Genomic DNA, 19,808 nt, shown 5'->3' on the forward strand with positions numbered 1-19,808 from the left:
GTAAACACTTTTCACTCAATAAGTCAAACACAGAATGCCAAGGAGCTTGAATCCTGCTGAAAAGCTTTGTGAATTGAGTCACGAATCCAGCAGTTTGTTAAAATATAAAGTAAACAGAAGGGTTTAGCATATGAAGAAAAATGATCTGTATTGTTTCACTTGATATACACTCTGGGGAACTATTTTATCCCAGTGGATCTTTTAATCAAATCATTTGTATTCACCTTTGTCTGAACTGCATTTAATTGCTGGATTTCCATAAATGAATAACTGCAACTTTCGGTATGAATAATAAAATATGTTGTAGTGTGTATTTATGATTCCCTAGGTTTTAATGTAGTCTAGCTGCCTCGATAGCTCTAAAATTAGATTGTATCAAACCTTGTTGCTGTCAGATCTCTTACTTACTTACTTAATTGAGTAATTTTTGCACTTGTAAATGTTAATTGTGATTAATCCTGCACTTATCTTGAGCTGCAATGGTGATTGTTATGGTTATGAAACATAACTGGACATTTAGATTGGGGAGTGGGGGTAAAATAATGGGCAGATTTAATTTTAAACTAGACATTTATTTGTAAAACTAAGGGCAAGATATGCAACCATATGCAACCATATGTGTACCGAAATCTGTTCTAGGAACATTTTGCATCTACATATGCAACTGAATCAATAGTGTATGAAATATTTGCAGGAAAGCCAATTAAATAATTTAAAAGATACAAATATAAAATAAAAACGGCAGTGCCAGTACAGCACTGTCAACTTATGAATGCACTTCCAAACGTGTCAGTATCAGTATATTTAAATCAAGGGAATTCCCTTTCAATTCAAAGGTGACATCGACCAATACTTTTGGGATATGCCTGCCACAGGTTAGGTATTTACTGAGTGTTTTGTGTCAGAGCTGCCAAAAGGCCCCTCCGGGGAGTGATGTCCTCAGTCCCGCCTACCGAGGGATTAAGTAGTCACTCCTTGGAGGTCACTTTCTCTTTTTTGCTTCTCACTCAGGTAGTTACAGTAGGTATAAACTAATCTGTCCAGTTGCGTGATTGAGTCTGTGTGAAAGAGCTCTTTCTAGTAGTTTCCCTGCAATATTATTGCTGGAAGTTGGCTTCTGAAAACTGAGCTATAAACGCTGCACAATTGCTCTCCTGTTTAATCTTTTTCTTTCAACAGCCTACATTGCCTGCCCATTGTAGTTTGCTTTCCTAACCTTGCAGCGTTGCTGTTTTGTGTTTTTCTTCCTCTGTGCCACTTGGCGACCTGAGACATCACCTTCAGGCTTCCTCGGCAGCAATAATCGGGGCCACCCACAAGGATGGGGAAACGCAGGACGTGGGGCCCCAGCGCAGCAGCGCTCAGCGCAATAGCGCTCCGGGAGGAGGTTCTAACGCCACCCAAGGCAGCCTCCAAAGCAGGTTCCACCCCGGCATCAGCAGCACCAGCAGGGCCCCTAAAGGATTGCAGCCTCAGACCCACCCTTTCTCACAACACCAGCTAAAATACTGGCACACTTGCACCACAGACTCTTGGCTGCTTGCCACCGTACAGACCAGTTACGCGTGGGACCTCCTCCCTTTCGAGGGAGGTCTTGGCCCTCAGGCAACAAGTAAATACATTACTTCTCAAAAAAGCCATTTGCCTCGTAGAACCGACCTTTCAGAGGAGGGGTTCTACTCAAGATATTTTGTAATGCCAAAAAAGGATGGTGGCCTTCACCCCATCCTAGACCTGAGACACCTCAACTGGTTCTTGTGGGAGAGGAGGTTCCAGATAGTGACATACCATCCACATACCACACACTCCAGTCTGTCCAGCTGGGTGACTAGTTTACCACTGTGGACTTAATGGACGTGTATTTTCATGTCCTTATCCATCCGGTGCACAGGAAATATCTCTGTTTTGCCTTTCAGGGAAGCGTCTTAGAGTTTTCCATGTTACCATTTGGCCTCTCCTCACTAAGGCCCCGTTTGAGCCTATACATTCCATAGAGTTGAAATATCTTTCTATGAAAACAGCCTTTTTACTAGCCATCACCTCTGCAAAGCGGGTTAGTGAGCTACAGGCTCTGTCAGTGCACAATGCCTGTATGCATATTTGGGATGATGGAAACAGGTGGTTATGGCTTTCCTTCTGAATCAGTCAGTGGAACTTAACTTAACCGACTTAATGTGGTAGATCCCTGTGACAGAAATACAGTGAATCTTAGTTGTAAATCTTTCTCCCGACCTGTGAGGGCGCTAAGCAGCGAAAATAGAGTTCTTTGGACAGGCTGGCCTGACAGTTCTTTCTCAGGGTCGGCAAGACGGTCAGTCTGGAAGAAGGCAAGACTCTGTTGCATGAATGTATTGACCTGGAAGGGAAATGGCGTTGCAGCTGCAGATTGTAGAGACAACTACACTTGTTTACCAAGGGATCTTGCATGACAGCATACAAGGGGATGGAGAATCGCAATCTATTTCTTTGCTTAATTTTGATTAGAGACTAGAAAGACTGTGAGAGACCCCAGTGAAAACTGCAGTTGTATTTGTGAGTGTTTTGTTTATTTATGCTTGTTAGTAATTATCTTGCTTGTAAACCACCAGACTGTTAATATGTATCCAGAGCTGTCGCCTTGGGCTAGCAGAAAGCCAGAACAGCCCTACACCACAGTCACAAAAAAATAACCTGTTATCACCCACCACGAGCACTACTGCACGCAGCCAGGACTGGTGATCATCTTCAGTATTATTGTGGGGCAGATAAAGTGTGTTTATTATTTGGGCTGTAACCCATTATTATTATTATTATTATTATTACCTCCATGCATTACACATTGGTGTGTATTGCCAGGGTTTATTGTTTGGTCACCAGACCTGGATTAAAAATAAAGTCCCTTTCCAAACCGGATTACAGTTTCTGTTTGTGTTGTTCCAGCACTGCATCACCTCTGCACCTATACCCACTCAGCAACATGGTCACAATCCCACTATGCCTTCATTAGGCACAAGGCTACTTGAGGTTGCACGCTCACACCACAAATGTTAGTTTGGCAGTAATGAGATGTCCCTTGTCTGCGGTCTCCACTTACGCTCCCTCGTGATGGCTTTGATATACTTTCCCAAAAGTACTGGTTGTTGGTCGTCTTCGAATTGAAAAGGAACATTAGGTTATGGATGAAACCATGGTTCCTTGAAAGAGAAAACAACCAATAAACCCTGTGAGGTCACATCACTTGCATTCGTGGGTTCGATGCAAAGGAGAACGTAATCTCCGTGGAGTGACTACTTAATCCCTCGGTAGGCGGGACTGAGGATGTTGCTAACCGGAGGGGCCTATCGGCAGCTCTGACATAAAATGCTCAGCAAATACCTGACCGGTGGCAGGCATATCCCAAAAATATTGTTGTTGGTCAGCTTCTCTTTCAGGGAACAAGGGCTACATCCATAACCTAATCTTATAAGCAGTGACGTGAAATTGAGCTAAATGTAAAATAACAAGCAACTGAATGTTGGAAATTGCTTTTTTCAATTACTATTTTTTTAAATGGAGTCTCATCATGTTCTTCTGTCTGTCACACTCTACATGGTGTGCACAATAATGGCCTTGATTTGTACCAAATTTGTATCATAAACTTGCCATTTTATACAATTGTATACAACATTTCAGTTACTGTACGATTAATCCATGATTATGAAGACCCTCTGTGTGTGATTGCACTGGTTTATTTCTTACACATATACAGTGAACTACTTTTAGGTTTGTTGAATGATGACTGGCACACTTTTAAGACTGGACATACATTAAAGCTGTGAATCTGCTACCTGAACATAATTATAATGTTGTATCACTACCAGCACCCAAACCTGACTGCAGAACATCTGCAGGACTAACCAGAAGAATGTCAGTCACTACACGTAATTGCACAGCTTAGCTCCTAAAAAGCTGCATTTCAAATTGGTGCAATTGGGGGAAGCGGTCACATTAAGACATTTAGAATCTTCCTGACACATTAAGATTGATGTTGTGCACAACAGCTATATTATTTTCTTTTTTTTTTTCAACTAAAATTGCTTAATTGCTAAAATGTCAGCTGAAAAGAAAAATGTGTTTTCTACATGTGTGGCAGTCTAAGCTGTGGTATAATTACCAGATCACACGGACTGGAAGTCTCCCATGAGAAATTTAGCATCTGGGTTTGCAGGATGCCTGGATAGCCTTTAGCTGTTTTTCTACTGTAAGCATAAGTAAGAAATATATCAGGTCTGTCATGCATAAAAATGTCTCTCTTTCATCTACTAAACAGGTAGTTTCCATAAAGTTTTGTTTGTTTAGTGCAATATTTAGTCAAACAGTAAGACACGTGTTCATTTAATTACTTTTTAATTATTTAAACAACTATTTGATTTACCATGTTTTTTTTTTTTTTTTTTTTTTTTTTCTAAGGCCTCTTGCCATGTATTACCTATGAGCTTCTGTAGTTTTCTCACAATCTCTAATCTGGCAATGTGACAGAGATCGAATGATTCTTGGTGTTAGATCTCCCTCTTGACCTATGAGGTTGCTGTGTAAAGGTAACAGAGTACCCTGGACTGGATGGCCCGACTGTTCATTCCCAGGTTGGGTGGAAGTTGGCCATCTAGAAAAGGGATGGAGCTATGGTACACTAAATCAGAGACCCAGATGGGAAGCAATCTGGCATCCATGGATTGGAGGAGTGGGTGCACTAGTTAACCAAGGGGTCATGGTTAAAGGTATTTAAGGGGACGTAGTGATGTGATCTGTTCCTTTGTGAATGCTTAAAAACTGGTAACTGAAAGGAGAACTGTGCTGTGATAACTGAGTGTTTTTTTTTTTTGTTATGTTGTTATAGTGTTTGTTATTACTTAGATGGCTAACATGATCCGGAGCTGTCACCAAAGGCCAGCACTAAAACTGGATCAACATCACTTTGGTACTTTGTTTCACCAAGGACTATATATTCACAATGAGAACTAGAGCATGCACTGTGGACTTGTGTTTGTGTCTGTGTTACAAGTGGGTGAATAAGAATGGGACTGTTTATTATTATGGAACCAACCGGGCATTTAAAAAGAGCATTACATGCTGCTGTAATGCCTGTTAACATTGTTTATTATTTACTGCTGTTACGCCATCAGGCAATTAGATTACAAGGAATTAAACACCATTTCACCTAGATTATTGTTGTCTGTCTGATTATTGATCACTTGCACCTGCACACTGTTAAAGACTTTGCCACAGGTAACTATACAATAATACATTTTTTTTTTAAATCTTAATGATCTATTCTGAGTTTATGCGTGAAGTAGAAACAACATAACGATATTCACGGCAAAATCTACCAGTGGTGGCACAAGGTGAGGGCTGCCACAGCCTATATCATTAAGTTACTTCCGGTAACCCTGGTTCCCTGAAAGAGAAGACGAACACCAACAACATTAGATATGGGTTATGCCTGCCTATTGGTAAGTATTTTCTGAGCTCTCTAACTGATTAAAATGATTAAATGACTAAATCATTAAATCATCCAAAATTATTAAATCATTTCACAAAGTTTTATTGTGAAGCCCTTTGCAGCAAATAATAAGAACCCTTGTGATAAATGGCTGGTTATTGAATGGAAGCTAAATGAATGACTGTAAAAACAAAAAGCAAGCATTAGGGTTAATGCCGAAGCAATGAAGTGTGCAAAGGAGGGATGATGGGAAGATTCTATGAGGCCATATTGAACTTTTATCTTCAGCTTTTTCAAGCACAAATTCAACCCAGTCATTAAAATAAGCTAAATAAATAAATAATACAAATAAATACAATTTAGCCATTTTATTTGTTTATTTATTTATTTTTAACATTCATTTTTGTTATGTTTTTTTTTCCAAATGGCATGAAAAAGGTCACTTGCCGGTCTGGAAATAAATACAGCTCTATATCTAGACTTGAAAGAACACTAACCCTTTACACATCTATAAATCTTGGAAGTCTCTGAACCACTTCAAAACAACTGGGCTTTACTGAGCTTTGACTCATAGCAAAGGTCAGGTATTAATATTTTTGAGCATTTAACTGCAACCTAGTTATTTCTAACCAAAAGTGTGGTTCAGAGGGCAGGGACTAAGGCTCCACACCCATTCTGTCCTGCCAAAATATGTCAATCTTTCTATTTAAATATTTGCTTTTTTGTTTCCTCCATCCTGCCTTCCTCTACTATGCTGCTCCGCCACTGTAACGGTCTCCCTCTAGGGGCAAGTGAAGTTTAACAAGATCAACTGAATATGTACTATGAACATCTTCCAGAGTTTCAAAGTAACAAAGGCTGTGCATAAAAGTTCTCTATCCATGAACTGAGCCATAAAACTTAAGGCAAGAATTGTAAAAAGCAGCAAGACTTTCACATTAGCAGGAGAAATTCAAATAAATAAAACATAACCTCACTAACTTCCATAGTGACAAGCCTGTCTATAATAGATTAAACTCTCCGTCCTTGTCACAACATTCTGCTGTAGATATGTAGACCTCCCTATAAAATGTGGAGAAAACCTGTAGACAAGCTTTCTACAAGACCATATAATAACAACAGCTTTGTTTTTTTAAGTAACATAGTCTCAGTAATTCTTCACTGAACATGGTACAGTATAACAAAGGTTCTTCTCAAGCGTATATCGTGTGCAGTCTTTGAATATGCCAATTGTCTATGTGGAGAAGATTACCTGGCCTTGGTTCCTTGGCGAGGAGACATCAATGACTGCTTCTCTCCGTGCAATTCAGTATATTGCAATCCCAAATACCATTAGTGACAGGAAACACTGCTTGTTCTCATTGTGTAATGCTGTAGTCTGACAGCTTCACTTCTCTCTTAGCTCAGTGCTTTATGTTCTTTTAGATCACCTTGGTTTACCATGCTTATCAGAGGTATCCCAGTCAAGGTAATATAAATACCCACCGGATTAGTCATATCAAAACATATCCCAAAATGCACAACCTCACATAAATTCTGTACAACAGAAAATTGGATGGATTAAAAAAAAAAAAAGATCATGAACACAAATATACTAATACATTTCTAATATACTTGATGTCTTTGCAATTTCCCAGGTCTGAAGCCACATTGGCCCCTTGTAGGATTTTGTCAAAGGCTGACCCCATTCTTTCAGCACTTTGCTTTGGAAGAAATGTAACTCCAGGAGAAATATGTGAATTATGTGAATTCCTTAAAAAAATCTAAATGGGGTAATATTGCATTGGTGTATTTCCCTGAAGAAACCCTATACTAACTGAAACAAGTAACTAACTGAAGATCGACCACAGCATTACCAATGGAACAAATTGCACGGTGGTTCAAATCCTGAGCGCTAATATTGTACCTATTAGTTTTGTAATATATGTAAATATGTTGTATGTCAGAAGTCTCTTATTGTATAAGAGATGTCGTCTCGTGTAGTTTGAATGAAAGGAGCACAAAGTAAAATGACAAAAAAGCTTTTAAAATAGTATTAGTTTGATTTATAAACATTTGCTGAAAACCCATCTCACTGTATTGACTATCTCTTCAAACCCAGTCTGAAGCTAACCCTCTTACTGGAAAACGAAAGGTTGAGCACTTTTGCATTAGCCCATTTGTAGATAGACCACTGAGAATGAATGATACAATGTAGATGTAGTCTGGGAGAATACATCAGAATTAAGACTGGCACCATGAAGCACAAACGTGTTTAGGTGAGCCCCTGTGGTCCAAGGCTCATTTCTTTGTGATTCTATTGCTATTACTTCCTCTGTAATCTCATAATATGAAAGTATTTCCTGCACAAAGTAGTCTTTCATGGTTTCCTGCCAAGTGACAACCTTCTTTATTTCACTGGATTCCACCTTAAAGGCTACAGAAACAAAGGACTAATCTAATTGTTATTATTATTATTATTATTATTATTATTATTATTATTTATTTGGCAGACGCCTTTATCCAAGGCAACTTCAAGGTATTACCGGGCAGTATAGGGCTACAATGAAAAATTTATATTAAAGACAGTATAATTTACAGTAAGTGCAATAATACTAATAGAATACAATATGAAATAGAATTAGAAGTTATATCTACAATAACATTGTGGTGCAATAACACATTAGCTGAGGACCGCAAAGCTTTTCACATTTCCGATAGGCTGAAAAGAATCACACCATTAGTAGTATTGTCCCCTTCTAGTCCAGGATATATCAAACATCGATCTTATGCAGCTACAGCAGCTTATCTTTCCTCAAGGGAATGAAATTCATAAGCTAACATTTTCTTTAGCCTCATTAATACATTCATTCTGGGCTCATTGTGCACATTGTTTTGCATCATGGATGCTTTGTGATCCTAGCTTTTAAACGTTTTAAAAAGTTTATTTTAGTCATTGCTAAAAATGACATGGTGGGCTTTCAGCTCTCTTCATTACTGGTCCTAGATGTCTGGTATAGCTTGTACCACACAGTATTGTAGGTAATGCCATTACTCTTGGCTACCATCAAGTTCAAAGTGAACATACTTCAGCCTACTGTTTCTGTTTGATCTCAATCACTGATAGAACCCTTTCACTGTGGCACATAGTGCCCATGGAATGCAATAACACTTCTACCTGCACAGTAAGTGTCACTTACGGAGACGTACAAGGATATTTTCCATTATTTGGTGCTTCCACCTCACATGGGTCCCCAGCGACTCACCTAACAAAACCACTGCAGCTTGGAGTGGAGGGTAAATCATTGTAGTGTGGTTTGAATCCATCTGAAGGGATGCATTGGCCCTGTGCTCCCAGAGTTAGGGCAGAACATTGACAAGGTGGTTTGCCTTTTCACACTGCCTTTAAATATTAACCCATAGGCTTATGATAGAGCTAAGATGGAATAACTGAGGGTTTGGAGGGCTTCTCTGTGATAAAAGATCATGTATATTTGACAGTGAGGATTGGAATAGTTAACTATTAAATATGCTATAGTAATTAAAAAGTACCCAACTGATTCAAAACAGAAATTATATATATATATATATATATATATATAGGGTGTCACCCTATTTAACAAGTTTATTTTATGTGTTTCTTCATCAAAGCAAGTCACAACACAAGAGAGCAGACAAGACAAGATAGAGAGTTCATCTGTAACTAAAAACAGTTAAGATCATTACGGCTTTACCAATTGAAAAGTTGAAAAGCAGGTGAAAAGTGATAATTTTAATATTAATTAAATGGTTGGTCTAATAGCAAAGCTGATACGTCAATACAAAAAACTGAAGAACTTATCAACTTATTGTGTGTTTTTAATGAATAGCATTATAGTCCACTCTAGAGATTAATTTACACATCATATTTTACTAGTACCATATCCAAATCACAATTAACAATCCTGAAATCTTATCCCAATTAAATAGCTAAGAAATGTTTTAAATAAAAACATAATAATGTTTTACATGCTATTTTATTATACATTAGTATCTTTATTATTATTGTTATTGGTCCCCATTTTTTTTTTTCTTCATGATAGTCAGATATTTGAATCACAGCTACAGATGTACTGTTGTGGTGCATTTGCTATATGTTGCATACTACTTGTTCTAAACACAGCAAGACCATTGAAGTTAGTGCAAAACAAAAATTAATTAATTTGATGCATAGAAGCAGCAGCTACATTTCATCTACTGCATAGCATGGTGTTTAAGATATATGTATTTTGTATTTCCAAAATGAAATATAGAACACAAGCAGCGAATCAAATGATCTTCAACGTAATAGGGGGCATTGCTAATATAGCTAGTGCTAATATGTAAGAAAATGTATTTTAAATCCTTAGTTACCACTCCTTAAACTAAAAGTGTTCCATTGTATCGGTTTCAAGGTTGTTGTGATGTATCTTAATTACATGTTAAGCTGGTTTCACAGACCCTGATTAGCACTAATATTGGCTTACTTTACTTGGACCTTAGGTAAGGTAGTCTAAGATCAGTGCAGATCAGAGTCAGTGAAACCATCCATTTAAGGGGTAACAGCAGCTTTTTTTAACTAATTCATTTGCCATCATAGTGACATGCATTAAATCAAGCTGGCACCTTCATTTTACAATAAAGACAGCATCCTAAAGCAATGCCTTTTTATTATTTATCTTGGTCTTGAAGAGACTCTCGGCTGAACAGCAAATAACCTTGACAATGTTCATTTCAAAATACAGTGGCTCAAGACTGGCTGAAGATAGCTGATTACTGCACTTGCCTGTCTTGATCTAGTCTTTGAAAATCTAGCCCCTAGTGTTTTAATTCCCTTACTTTCATTGGCAACAAATTAATAAACCTCAAAAGCAAAGATTAAAGGGCATTACAAGTATAGGGTATTGATAACTCGCTACTTGTTTTTCACACCTGGGGGGCAAAATATATAGCGATTGCTGTATTACTGTATCCTGGGGTACGTTCTTATTTTAGTGTTATGGGAAGTACTGTACATTTATACAGCTTGCCTTTTCCCAAACACTCCTGGGGCACAAGGAAAACATACGTTAACCTGTGCTAAGGCTACATGTTGTTAATAACTGAAGTTGATGGTACCTTTGGATCTCATGTAAAAAGACAGGTATGTATCCTTTATATATATACATATATAATTTTTGGTGGGGTAATGTAAACTATATTTTCCCCAGGGAATGTAGCATTCTGTAATATTAACCATTATACTGTATTTCAGAGGCAATGGTGTCTCAAAAGTGTCAAATAACCTTTATAAAATAACCTTTATAATAACATATATTTGAAGGGGATTGTTTGAAGATAAATAACTATTTCCTGTTTTTTTTTTTTCACACAGTTTATATGCAGCGTTCTTATGAGCCTTGTGTATTAACATTGTAAATTAATTCTTTCTAAATAGAGTGTTACTGTTTGTTGCCATTTGCCTTTGGGAGGTCTTGAAGGTCTTATCTGATAGCCTTTGGCATGGCTCAAGTGGTCAAATACAGGCAGACAGGCAAAACAAGAGAGCTCACAGGACAGAAGAAACAGTTATTTAATCTCTCAGGTGTTAGAGGAATGGATGGAAGGCACTGAGGGCACGGAAGGCTGTGGTGGATTAAACCTGTGGACAGTACTAGTACCGTACCTTCTGGGTCTGATTCCCTCTTAAGCTGTTGAGACTGGGAGCTGGGACGGAGGGACGGACAGTTCTTGAGAATTCCAGCACAGATTCCACTGGCTAATGTGGGTTGGTGCTGCCCTGTTGTGTTGCTGCTCGGTACACAAGACCATGCTACCTTTAAACTGTATTATGGAAACTGCTTGTACTGCTGCAAAGGACTGTATTTGAATGGAGGCAGTTAATTTCAATTGCTTGGTATGGTAAACTGTGTTACCATACTAATTGCATTACTGTGAAGTTTGCCTATAGCTAAACAGTGCTGTGTTAAGATCCAGGCTGTTACTTTAACACAATTACTTTCAATCCCTGTGGCAAAGAACTGTGGCCCCCTACTTAGATAAAAATGAACTAGTTTATATTGTGACTGAATGCTGTGTATTTTCAGCAATAGTGTATTTGAGCCTTTTGGGCATTTTTTTCAAACACAAAGTTGAAAGTTACCAAGCTATAGCCTCTATGGACCCATTCCATTGGCTCAATTGAGGATTTATTAGAGCAGTCAATGGAGGAAGAGTCTAATGTGATTTTGTTTTACCACAGCACTGAGTTCAATTAAATAATTTAACAGCTTTGATTGAAAATAGTTTTGATAATTTGTAATAGTAAATTTGATATGGCATTGGATAATGACCACCATGTACCCATTCTCACACTGGCTCATTTTTTTTTTGTAAATAAAGTGTTGTTTGAGTGTTTAAACTCTGATGTCCATATATAACGTATAGAACAAGGATTGATTAAAAATACCAGCATTTTACTCATGTTGTTCCCACTAATTATACTGTACAGTGGTGTCATATTTCCAATAACCAAATTACAAAAATGTATTCAAAATTCAAAAATAAATCAAATAATATCTTAATGTGTGCAATGTTGTGCAGTTACTGAATGAGTCATTACATGGACATTTGGACTAGCATGACAACCTGTTTTTGATGTCACCGAGCTGTCCAATTAGAACTGCAGAGTATATTTGGGGCTCTTATAATAACTTTCATTTTGAGATGCAGCACAGTATACACTTTTAAAGCTGCCCCACTTTTTTTCTACAATTCATTGTGTCCCCATAACTAAAACAGACAGTCCCTTGGGTATGCATTTCCATTGAACTGTGAAGAGAGGCATTTTCTGTACTTTGGGATGTTCTATATATATGTGTGTGTGTGTGTGTATATATATATATATATATATATATATATATATATATATATATATATATATATATATATATATATATATATACACAAACACACACACAAAGTCTGTTGAAGGAGGTAATAAATTACTGGTATACACCTCTTGTAATTAAGAAAAAAAGAAGCAAGTCATACTTGCCATCTTTTGCAGGGCAAAACATGATTATAGATATTATTAGTTTTATGCTGAAACTTTGAGAGGAAAATCCATTTGTTTTCAATATCTTGTTGCTTTTTTTAAAAATTGTTTTGGATTTATCACTTTAGTTGTTTTTGGCTTGCATGGATCACCAGTGTTTTGACATGTACATGTGGGAGTTATATCCTAAATTAAACTTTTAAAAGCTTCCTTGACGAGATCAAACAGATATCTCTCATGATATGCAGAGGTAACCATGTTGTGTGAAATTACATTTCCTTATCTTTTCCTATGCAATCACCTTGTATCTGTGCTACCTACAGTAAAAGAGTTGTATAAGGCTGTGTAGTTTACTGAAAATCTACCAGACCGGGCTTCCTTTTAGACATTGCGCATAATGGGTTTTCCAGGCTTTTCACCCACACCACACACTTTTATTTCAGAAAATCAATTATTCAATTCTGAAAATCCTCATTCTTCTTACACATCCAAAAATAGAGGTCTTATCCTGAAGCAGCTCATTCTTCCACAAGGATTTTACTTCTGAAAATCAGACCACCTTTATGTTGCTGTTTATAATGATATTTTTCGTTTAAATGTTTCTTTGTTTTGCTCTTCTTTCCATGTGCCAGCAACGTGAGTGCAACCGTTTACCACTCTCCATGATGATGCCTCCAACTAACTGTAGATGTAGAACATGCATTTGTGAATAGGGATCATGCCTTTCTGATTGGCTGTTGTAGAGCTGTGAATGGTTGATTGGGATTTTGCTATAGACACAGAGTGGGTGGAGGATTGCATTGACTTACTAACTAGACTTGCTCCAGGAGAGCTCCACAACACTTCAGTGGGGTTGAATTATTATATATTATTATATATGTATCCATTCCAGAATAATATTTTATTAATATCTTTGGAACCTATGAAAACTGTCAACTAGAATAAAAAGTTATACTTTTTCTTTTAAACATCTATATGGGAGTTCATCTTTAAACCAGTGGTATTCTCTGATTGTTTTCACCTGCTAACCTAATATGAAATTGAACCACTTCGCCAGTAATAATCCAGGTTATCAATTGAAAGATATGGGAGTCAGTCTGAAGTAAATCCCATTACATTTGAGACATGCACTTTGTAGATGGAGCAGATTTTCATAGGTTTCCTATTATTGCTAATATGAGATGTCATTTATGATTACTGTATATTGTGATTATACAGTTAAATGATTATTAAAGACACAAGGAATCTGATGAATTGCTAGTGACAGGGGGCATTAATAGAAACTGCTAAACATAAATGATCGTTGAGGCATGCATCACAAGAACTGTAACGATCACTGCTAGTTATGTATACAGCAGATGTTTTAATGAATATCTCTGACTTGTATTTTATTTTTTTGGAAAAAAAAGTTGTTTACCTGGATTATACAGAGAGAGTTATTATTCATAAGGTCCACTATGAAAGGCGCTATATAAAAATAAAGATTATTAAATTATATTATTAACTTCTGCAACATTATTGATCGAAAAATGAGTTTACCTTATCAGCTTAACCTTTGGTGAACTGTGTTTAGGAACAGTTACATATATATTTCCTTTGTTTCATTTCATTTTCATTTAATTAAAAAAAAATGTTGAATTATAACACACTGTTGGGTATATAATTTCATGCAAACCATTCAGATATTTTTTGTTTTTCTATTTTGTTGTGTGAATGATGTTTCTAAATCCTTAAAGAGCATTGTATATGCAAGACAACATGTCATTTGTTAAAACCCCAATATAGCTACATGACTTTATTGTATAACCTTAAACAAACCATTTCACCTAGTTCTGTCTCAGACATACCAAGTTGTAACTCTGTTTTAGAAAGATGATTCAGCTTCACATCTGGGATGCCATGGGTAACCAATTTTTAAAAATGACTTTTAAGACAACTCTTACATGACCCCCCAAAATTGTCAAAAAGCAGCTGGTATAATTCGCACTAGAAGTGTTAAAATAGCGGTATCCTCAAAATGACATGAAACATGTTACAGGCTTGTGGAAAAATTAATCTTCACCAATCTACCGAATCTGTGATTATTGATATCACACAAGATGATAGGATTATGATTTCACACAAGATGATTCACTATGTGAAACTGATAGAAATTTGGGAACATAGTTTAAAAACTCTGCAATTTCAAAAAAGTTTCTTGCTGTATTCAGAGACCATACAATATAACAACCATTGGATGCATCTACTTAACCATAGATATACAATACATGCTGATGGGAAGCTTTTACTGAAGCAAAAATAAAATACCCACACAATTTGAATTGCTGGACAACAGCTTACATGTAAAAGCATGTTCTTTTAAGGTAAATGTTGCAGATTTAGTTTAAATTCATACAACTATAACACTAGATGGCTGTTAAAAATGTATAATAAGCAATCTCTAAATAATGACTGTGGATACATGTTTTTTTTACTAATATGACAGCTGGACAGGAACCACAGAAGCCACACACACTGCAAATGAGCATTTTTACTGTTGAACAAACCTGCATGAGAAGTGATAGAGCTTAATCTCATCTCACCTGTTGGGGAAGCCACAAAGGCAATCATCACACAATGCTGCCTTATACACCAATGGCCACCTTTAACCTCTGCCAAACATCAATCTATTACAAGGGTTCCCAAAGCTGTTCCAGTAGGCAAAATGACTGTTGTGCCCTTGTTGACAGGTGGAATATTGATGTGGAGGGGAACTAAAGTCATTACATCACTTACTGTGTTCTCGGTCTCTGTTTTTATGATAGTTGATTAATGTGATTTTATTTCAGCTTTTTGGCAGATGTCATGAAAAGAAAAAGGATCATGCCCTCAACCTTGAATTTTAACTACAACACAAAACAACCAAGCTTGTGTGCAAGAGAAATAAAGAAATAGAGAACTAGAATGCTTGGAAAATGTGTGATGTTTTGGGGAAAAAAATGACATAACAAATGGAGGCGTATGTTTACGTGAATCATCCATAGTGCAGCATCACAAAAACCAAAAGAAGTTTACAGAACTTTAGAGTGAAAATGCTAATTCTTCTTATTTCGGGAAAATTGTTCCCATGTTTCAATTTTCAAATTACTGGAAAACATTGCGGTTATGCATGCAGGTGCTTAACAATATGATAATTAGGTTTTGACATACGGGTGCCATTAACAACACATGTTGCATAGATTAATGCTCTTATTTGAGGGGATTAGAATGTCAACAGCTATTATATATTTTCTCTTTAAAGTACTGTAGCAATGGTTAGTACTGCATAATATTGCTTTATTATTTTAGAAATTGAGACAAATACTGTCCTGTAGTTATAACATAGACATTTCATAATCTCAATGTAAGTTTAGTATGCCTGGATTGTGTTGTAAACTGATTTCAATTTCGTACCAAACTCAATGTCGGCATAGACAAAAGAACCATCCCACTCTGGGTCTCTATTTCTAACATGGATATGAATTCTGTATAAAATATAGAAGATAAAAACTGTGTGATTGTATCGCAACTGGGGTAGGTAACACTATACAGTTAACGATAATCTCTCTCTCTCTCTCTCTCTCTCTCTCTCTCTCTCTCTCTCTCTCTCTCTCTCTCTCTCTCTCTCTCTCTCTCTCTCTCTCGGAGTTGCTAAGTAACTAATAGACAGATCCCTGAGTGCTCACATGTCTGGCACTAGAATGCCTGGTTTCCTCATATGTCCTCTGAGCCCATCACAAGCGCTTTATCGCTCTATCATTTCCAGACTCAGGTGCAGGTTCAAAATGTGTCCTCTGGTAATTCACACGTATGTCTTGTCTGAAAGGTGATACACTAACGGGTTGCCTGTGCAACAAAGGCAGCAGTCATTAACAGGTCTGATGGTTTGCAATCATATTTTGCTAAAGTATAATGTGGGTAAGTTTATGCTACAGTGCCCTGGTGAAAATTCTTTCCTCAGAGTGTCCTCAAGGTCAGCAGTGGCCAAATTGTGCTGCTGATGCAGACACACCTACATTTTGCCTTCATCCTTGATGTCCACAACTTCATATGCCATTTTCCTTCCAAAGCCGATAATGAATTATTTTTTGTTGAATGTCTCATTATATTACAACTTTTGTTTTCATATCTGAAAACTACTTTTGTTAGGTTTTCTGTTAATTAGCTAGCGGGTGTTGAGACTGTAAAGAACTCATGTAAACCCTTGTTATACTTAAGGAGTATGCTCTTCTATTCTGTCTGTCTACTACCTTACCAACAGCCAACAGCAAGAATAAATTACAGATGCCAGAAATGTGTTTTTAATGGTATTCAGATATGGGGGAAAAAAAAACACGCTAATGTGGTACAGAACACACAGTAAGGAGCTGTCTTTGAATTTTGTCTTATGTACATTACCAGATACAGACTTAATATCCTATAGAAGTTGAACAATACAATTTGTTTTAAAAGCTATTAATCAATAAAATATTTACATTGAGAAAAAAACATGAATTAACGAATTAATAACATATATTATTTAGAACACTGTCTGTTTTAACCCTTTTAATATGCAATTGCCATTTGCTTTCAGATTTTCAATTCTAACTATTCTTATTTCAATTAAGATTTTTTATTTGTGTTATGTTTCCATCTGGGGAAGAGTGCTCGCTCCAATCCCATCAGTTCTCCAACAAAATGAAGAATTATAAAATCGAGTACCTTTTAACACATCTACTATGGTACCAGAGTTGACAGAATGTATTAAACTTGAAGCTGTTGGAAATTGCTATAATGCAATCTCACCTTCAAAAGAAAATGTTATTCCATCACTACGCAAAAAAAGGGTTCCCAGTGGGCGCTTTGGCAATACGCATGCTAATTTTGATTAGCTGGACAGTACCACATAAATCATTCATTATCAAGCATGCAATTAAATGTTTATGGACTATAAATGATAAATGTAGTTTTAAAACAGCATTACGGTACTCCACTGTGTTCTATCAAGTTATTACACTGGTGAGGGTTTGGAGAGACTATACCTTCAGTGTCATGACCTCCTAACATGCTAGTGTGCTCTCTGTAGAGTCAATCTAGTGTACTCTAATGCTTAATGATGCTTTGAGAAAGCAATTGTGTCAAGTCTTCTTCCAAGGCATTGAATACATCATATTTGGACTTTAGCTGACATCTGATGGGTTTAAAGAACTCAAATTCAGCTCAACGTATATTCTGTTCACCTTTTCTGTCTGAAAACACTGGTGGCTACAGTATTCTTTTCCTCCAGTGCAGGTAGATTTATTTATTTTTTAAAAGTGAAGGACAGTTCTCAGTGTTTCTTCAGTCAATCAAACATACTCAATAATTCTTCAGGGCTCTTGATTCCCTGGTTAGGAGACAGCAAAGCTTGACAACCCCCTGCTCCTCACCTACACTACAGAATGTTACTTTTAATGTAATTAGTTCACACAGACACAGTTTTTGACAGCTTATCACTCATGTTTCTTAGCTAGTAGTTCAGTTAGTTAAGGTTGAACACTGTGGATTTTGTTTTCCTTTGGGGGAAAATCAGAAATGTAGGTCATCATAACCTAACATTAGCCATTTGCAAGTAAATACAATATATCTCCTTCAATAAATTTAAATCAAAACATATTGGATTAAGTGTGCATATATTGGTGAGGGACAATAGCTTACACATGTTTTAGCAATAGCCTTCATTGGTATTGTGAGTTAAACAATTTTGTATTTAGGGTTGGCATATACTTGGTTCTGTACTTTTTGTGCATAGAGATTTTAAAGATTCACCATTTAGAAGTCGTATCAAAAAAATGTCAGACTACGTGGTCAATAATTCAAGGTCTAGTTACAGTCTGTAGTCAATCAATGACATTAAGATAATCTTCTTCTTCTTTTTCACAGCCTTAGTCCCAGACTGTCCTGGGGTCAGCTGCTTTGGTTGCTCTTCTCCACTTGTCTCTGTCGAGCACATCTTCCTCACTCACTTCACATACCTCCATATCTTTTCTCACACAATCTATCCATCTCTTTCTAGGCCTGCCCCTTCCCCTGTTACCTTCCATCTCAAATTCCATTACCCTCTTTGTTACTTCCTCAACGTCCCTCCTCATGATATGTCCATACCACCGTAACCTCGCCTCTCGCATCTTCTCAACCACATCCACCACCCTACATCGTCTACGGATTTCTTCATTTCTGATCTTATCCTTCATTGAAATCTGCAGAATCCATCTCAACATCCTCATTTCAGTTCTTCTCATCAGGTTCTCTTCCCTCTTTCCAACTGCCCAGCATTCAGCTCCATATAGTAGTACAGGTCTAATCAGTCTTGTACATTTTGCACTTTAACTTTCTGGGAATTTTCCTGTCACAGATTATTCCAGTTATTTCTCTCCACTTGTTCCATCCAGCTTTCACTCTTTGTTTTACTGCCTCCAGTGTTTCTCCTCCCTTTACCACTTCTGATTCAAGGTATTTAAAGCCATCAACCTGTTTCAGTTTTCCTCCATTTGTCTCCTCAACAGTGGTCATAGTATCTCCTCTTCTCTCCATTACCATTATTTCATATTTTTCTGCATTCATTTTCAGTCCACCCTTTTCCAGACTCCTCTGCCATTTGAACACTTTCTCCTGTAGTTCTACTTCTGAATCTGCCATCAGTGCCACATCATCAGCAAAGATGAGTTCCCAAGGCACTTCTGTTCTTGCCTCCTCTGTCAGTGTGTCAATAATGTTTATAAAAAGGAAAGGACTTAGTGCTGATCCTTGGTGTACTCCAACTGTGTTTTCAAACTCTTTTGTCTCTCCCCATTGTGTGACCACCTTTGTAGTTGCATCTCTATAGGTTGCTTGAACTAACTTCACCATGCTTTCTGGTACTCCTTTCTTCCTCAAGCACCAATACACCACCTCTCTGGGCACACGGTCATATGCCTTCTCCAAGTCCAGAAAGGCCACATATATCTTTTTCCCTTTCTCTAGTGTCTTCTCCTGTAACTGTCTCATCACAAAAATGGCATCTGTTGTGCTTTTCCCCGCTGAGAATCCAAATTGTGAGTTGTGGATCCTGACTATCTTCCTGAGTCTCTTGTCCAGAATTTTTTCCAGGATTTTAAATCCATGTTCCAGAAGTTTTATTCCTCTATAGTTTTTACACTCCATTGGGTCTCCTTTCTCCTTGTAGATGGTAACCATACTGCTTTTTGTCCATTCTTCTGGAATTCTCTCTTCCTTTGCAATATTGTTTAGCAATCTCGTCAGCCACTGAATCCCCTCTTCATCGAGGTTTTTAAAGTGTTC

This window comes from Polyodon spathula, chromosome 10 (genome assembly GCF_017654505.1).
Source record: "Polyodon spathula isolate WHYD16114869_AA chromosome 10, ASM1765450v1, whole genome shotgun sequence".
In the NCBI taxonomy this organism is placed as follows: domain Eukaryota; kingdom Metazoa; phylum Chordata; class Actinopteri; order Acipenseriformes; family Polyodontidae; genus Polyodon; species Polyodon spathula.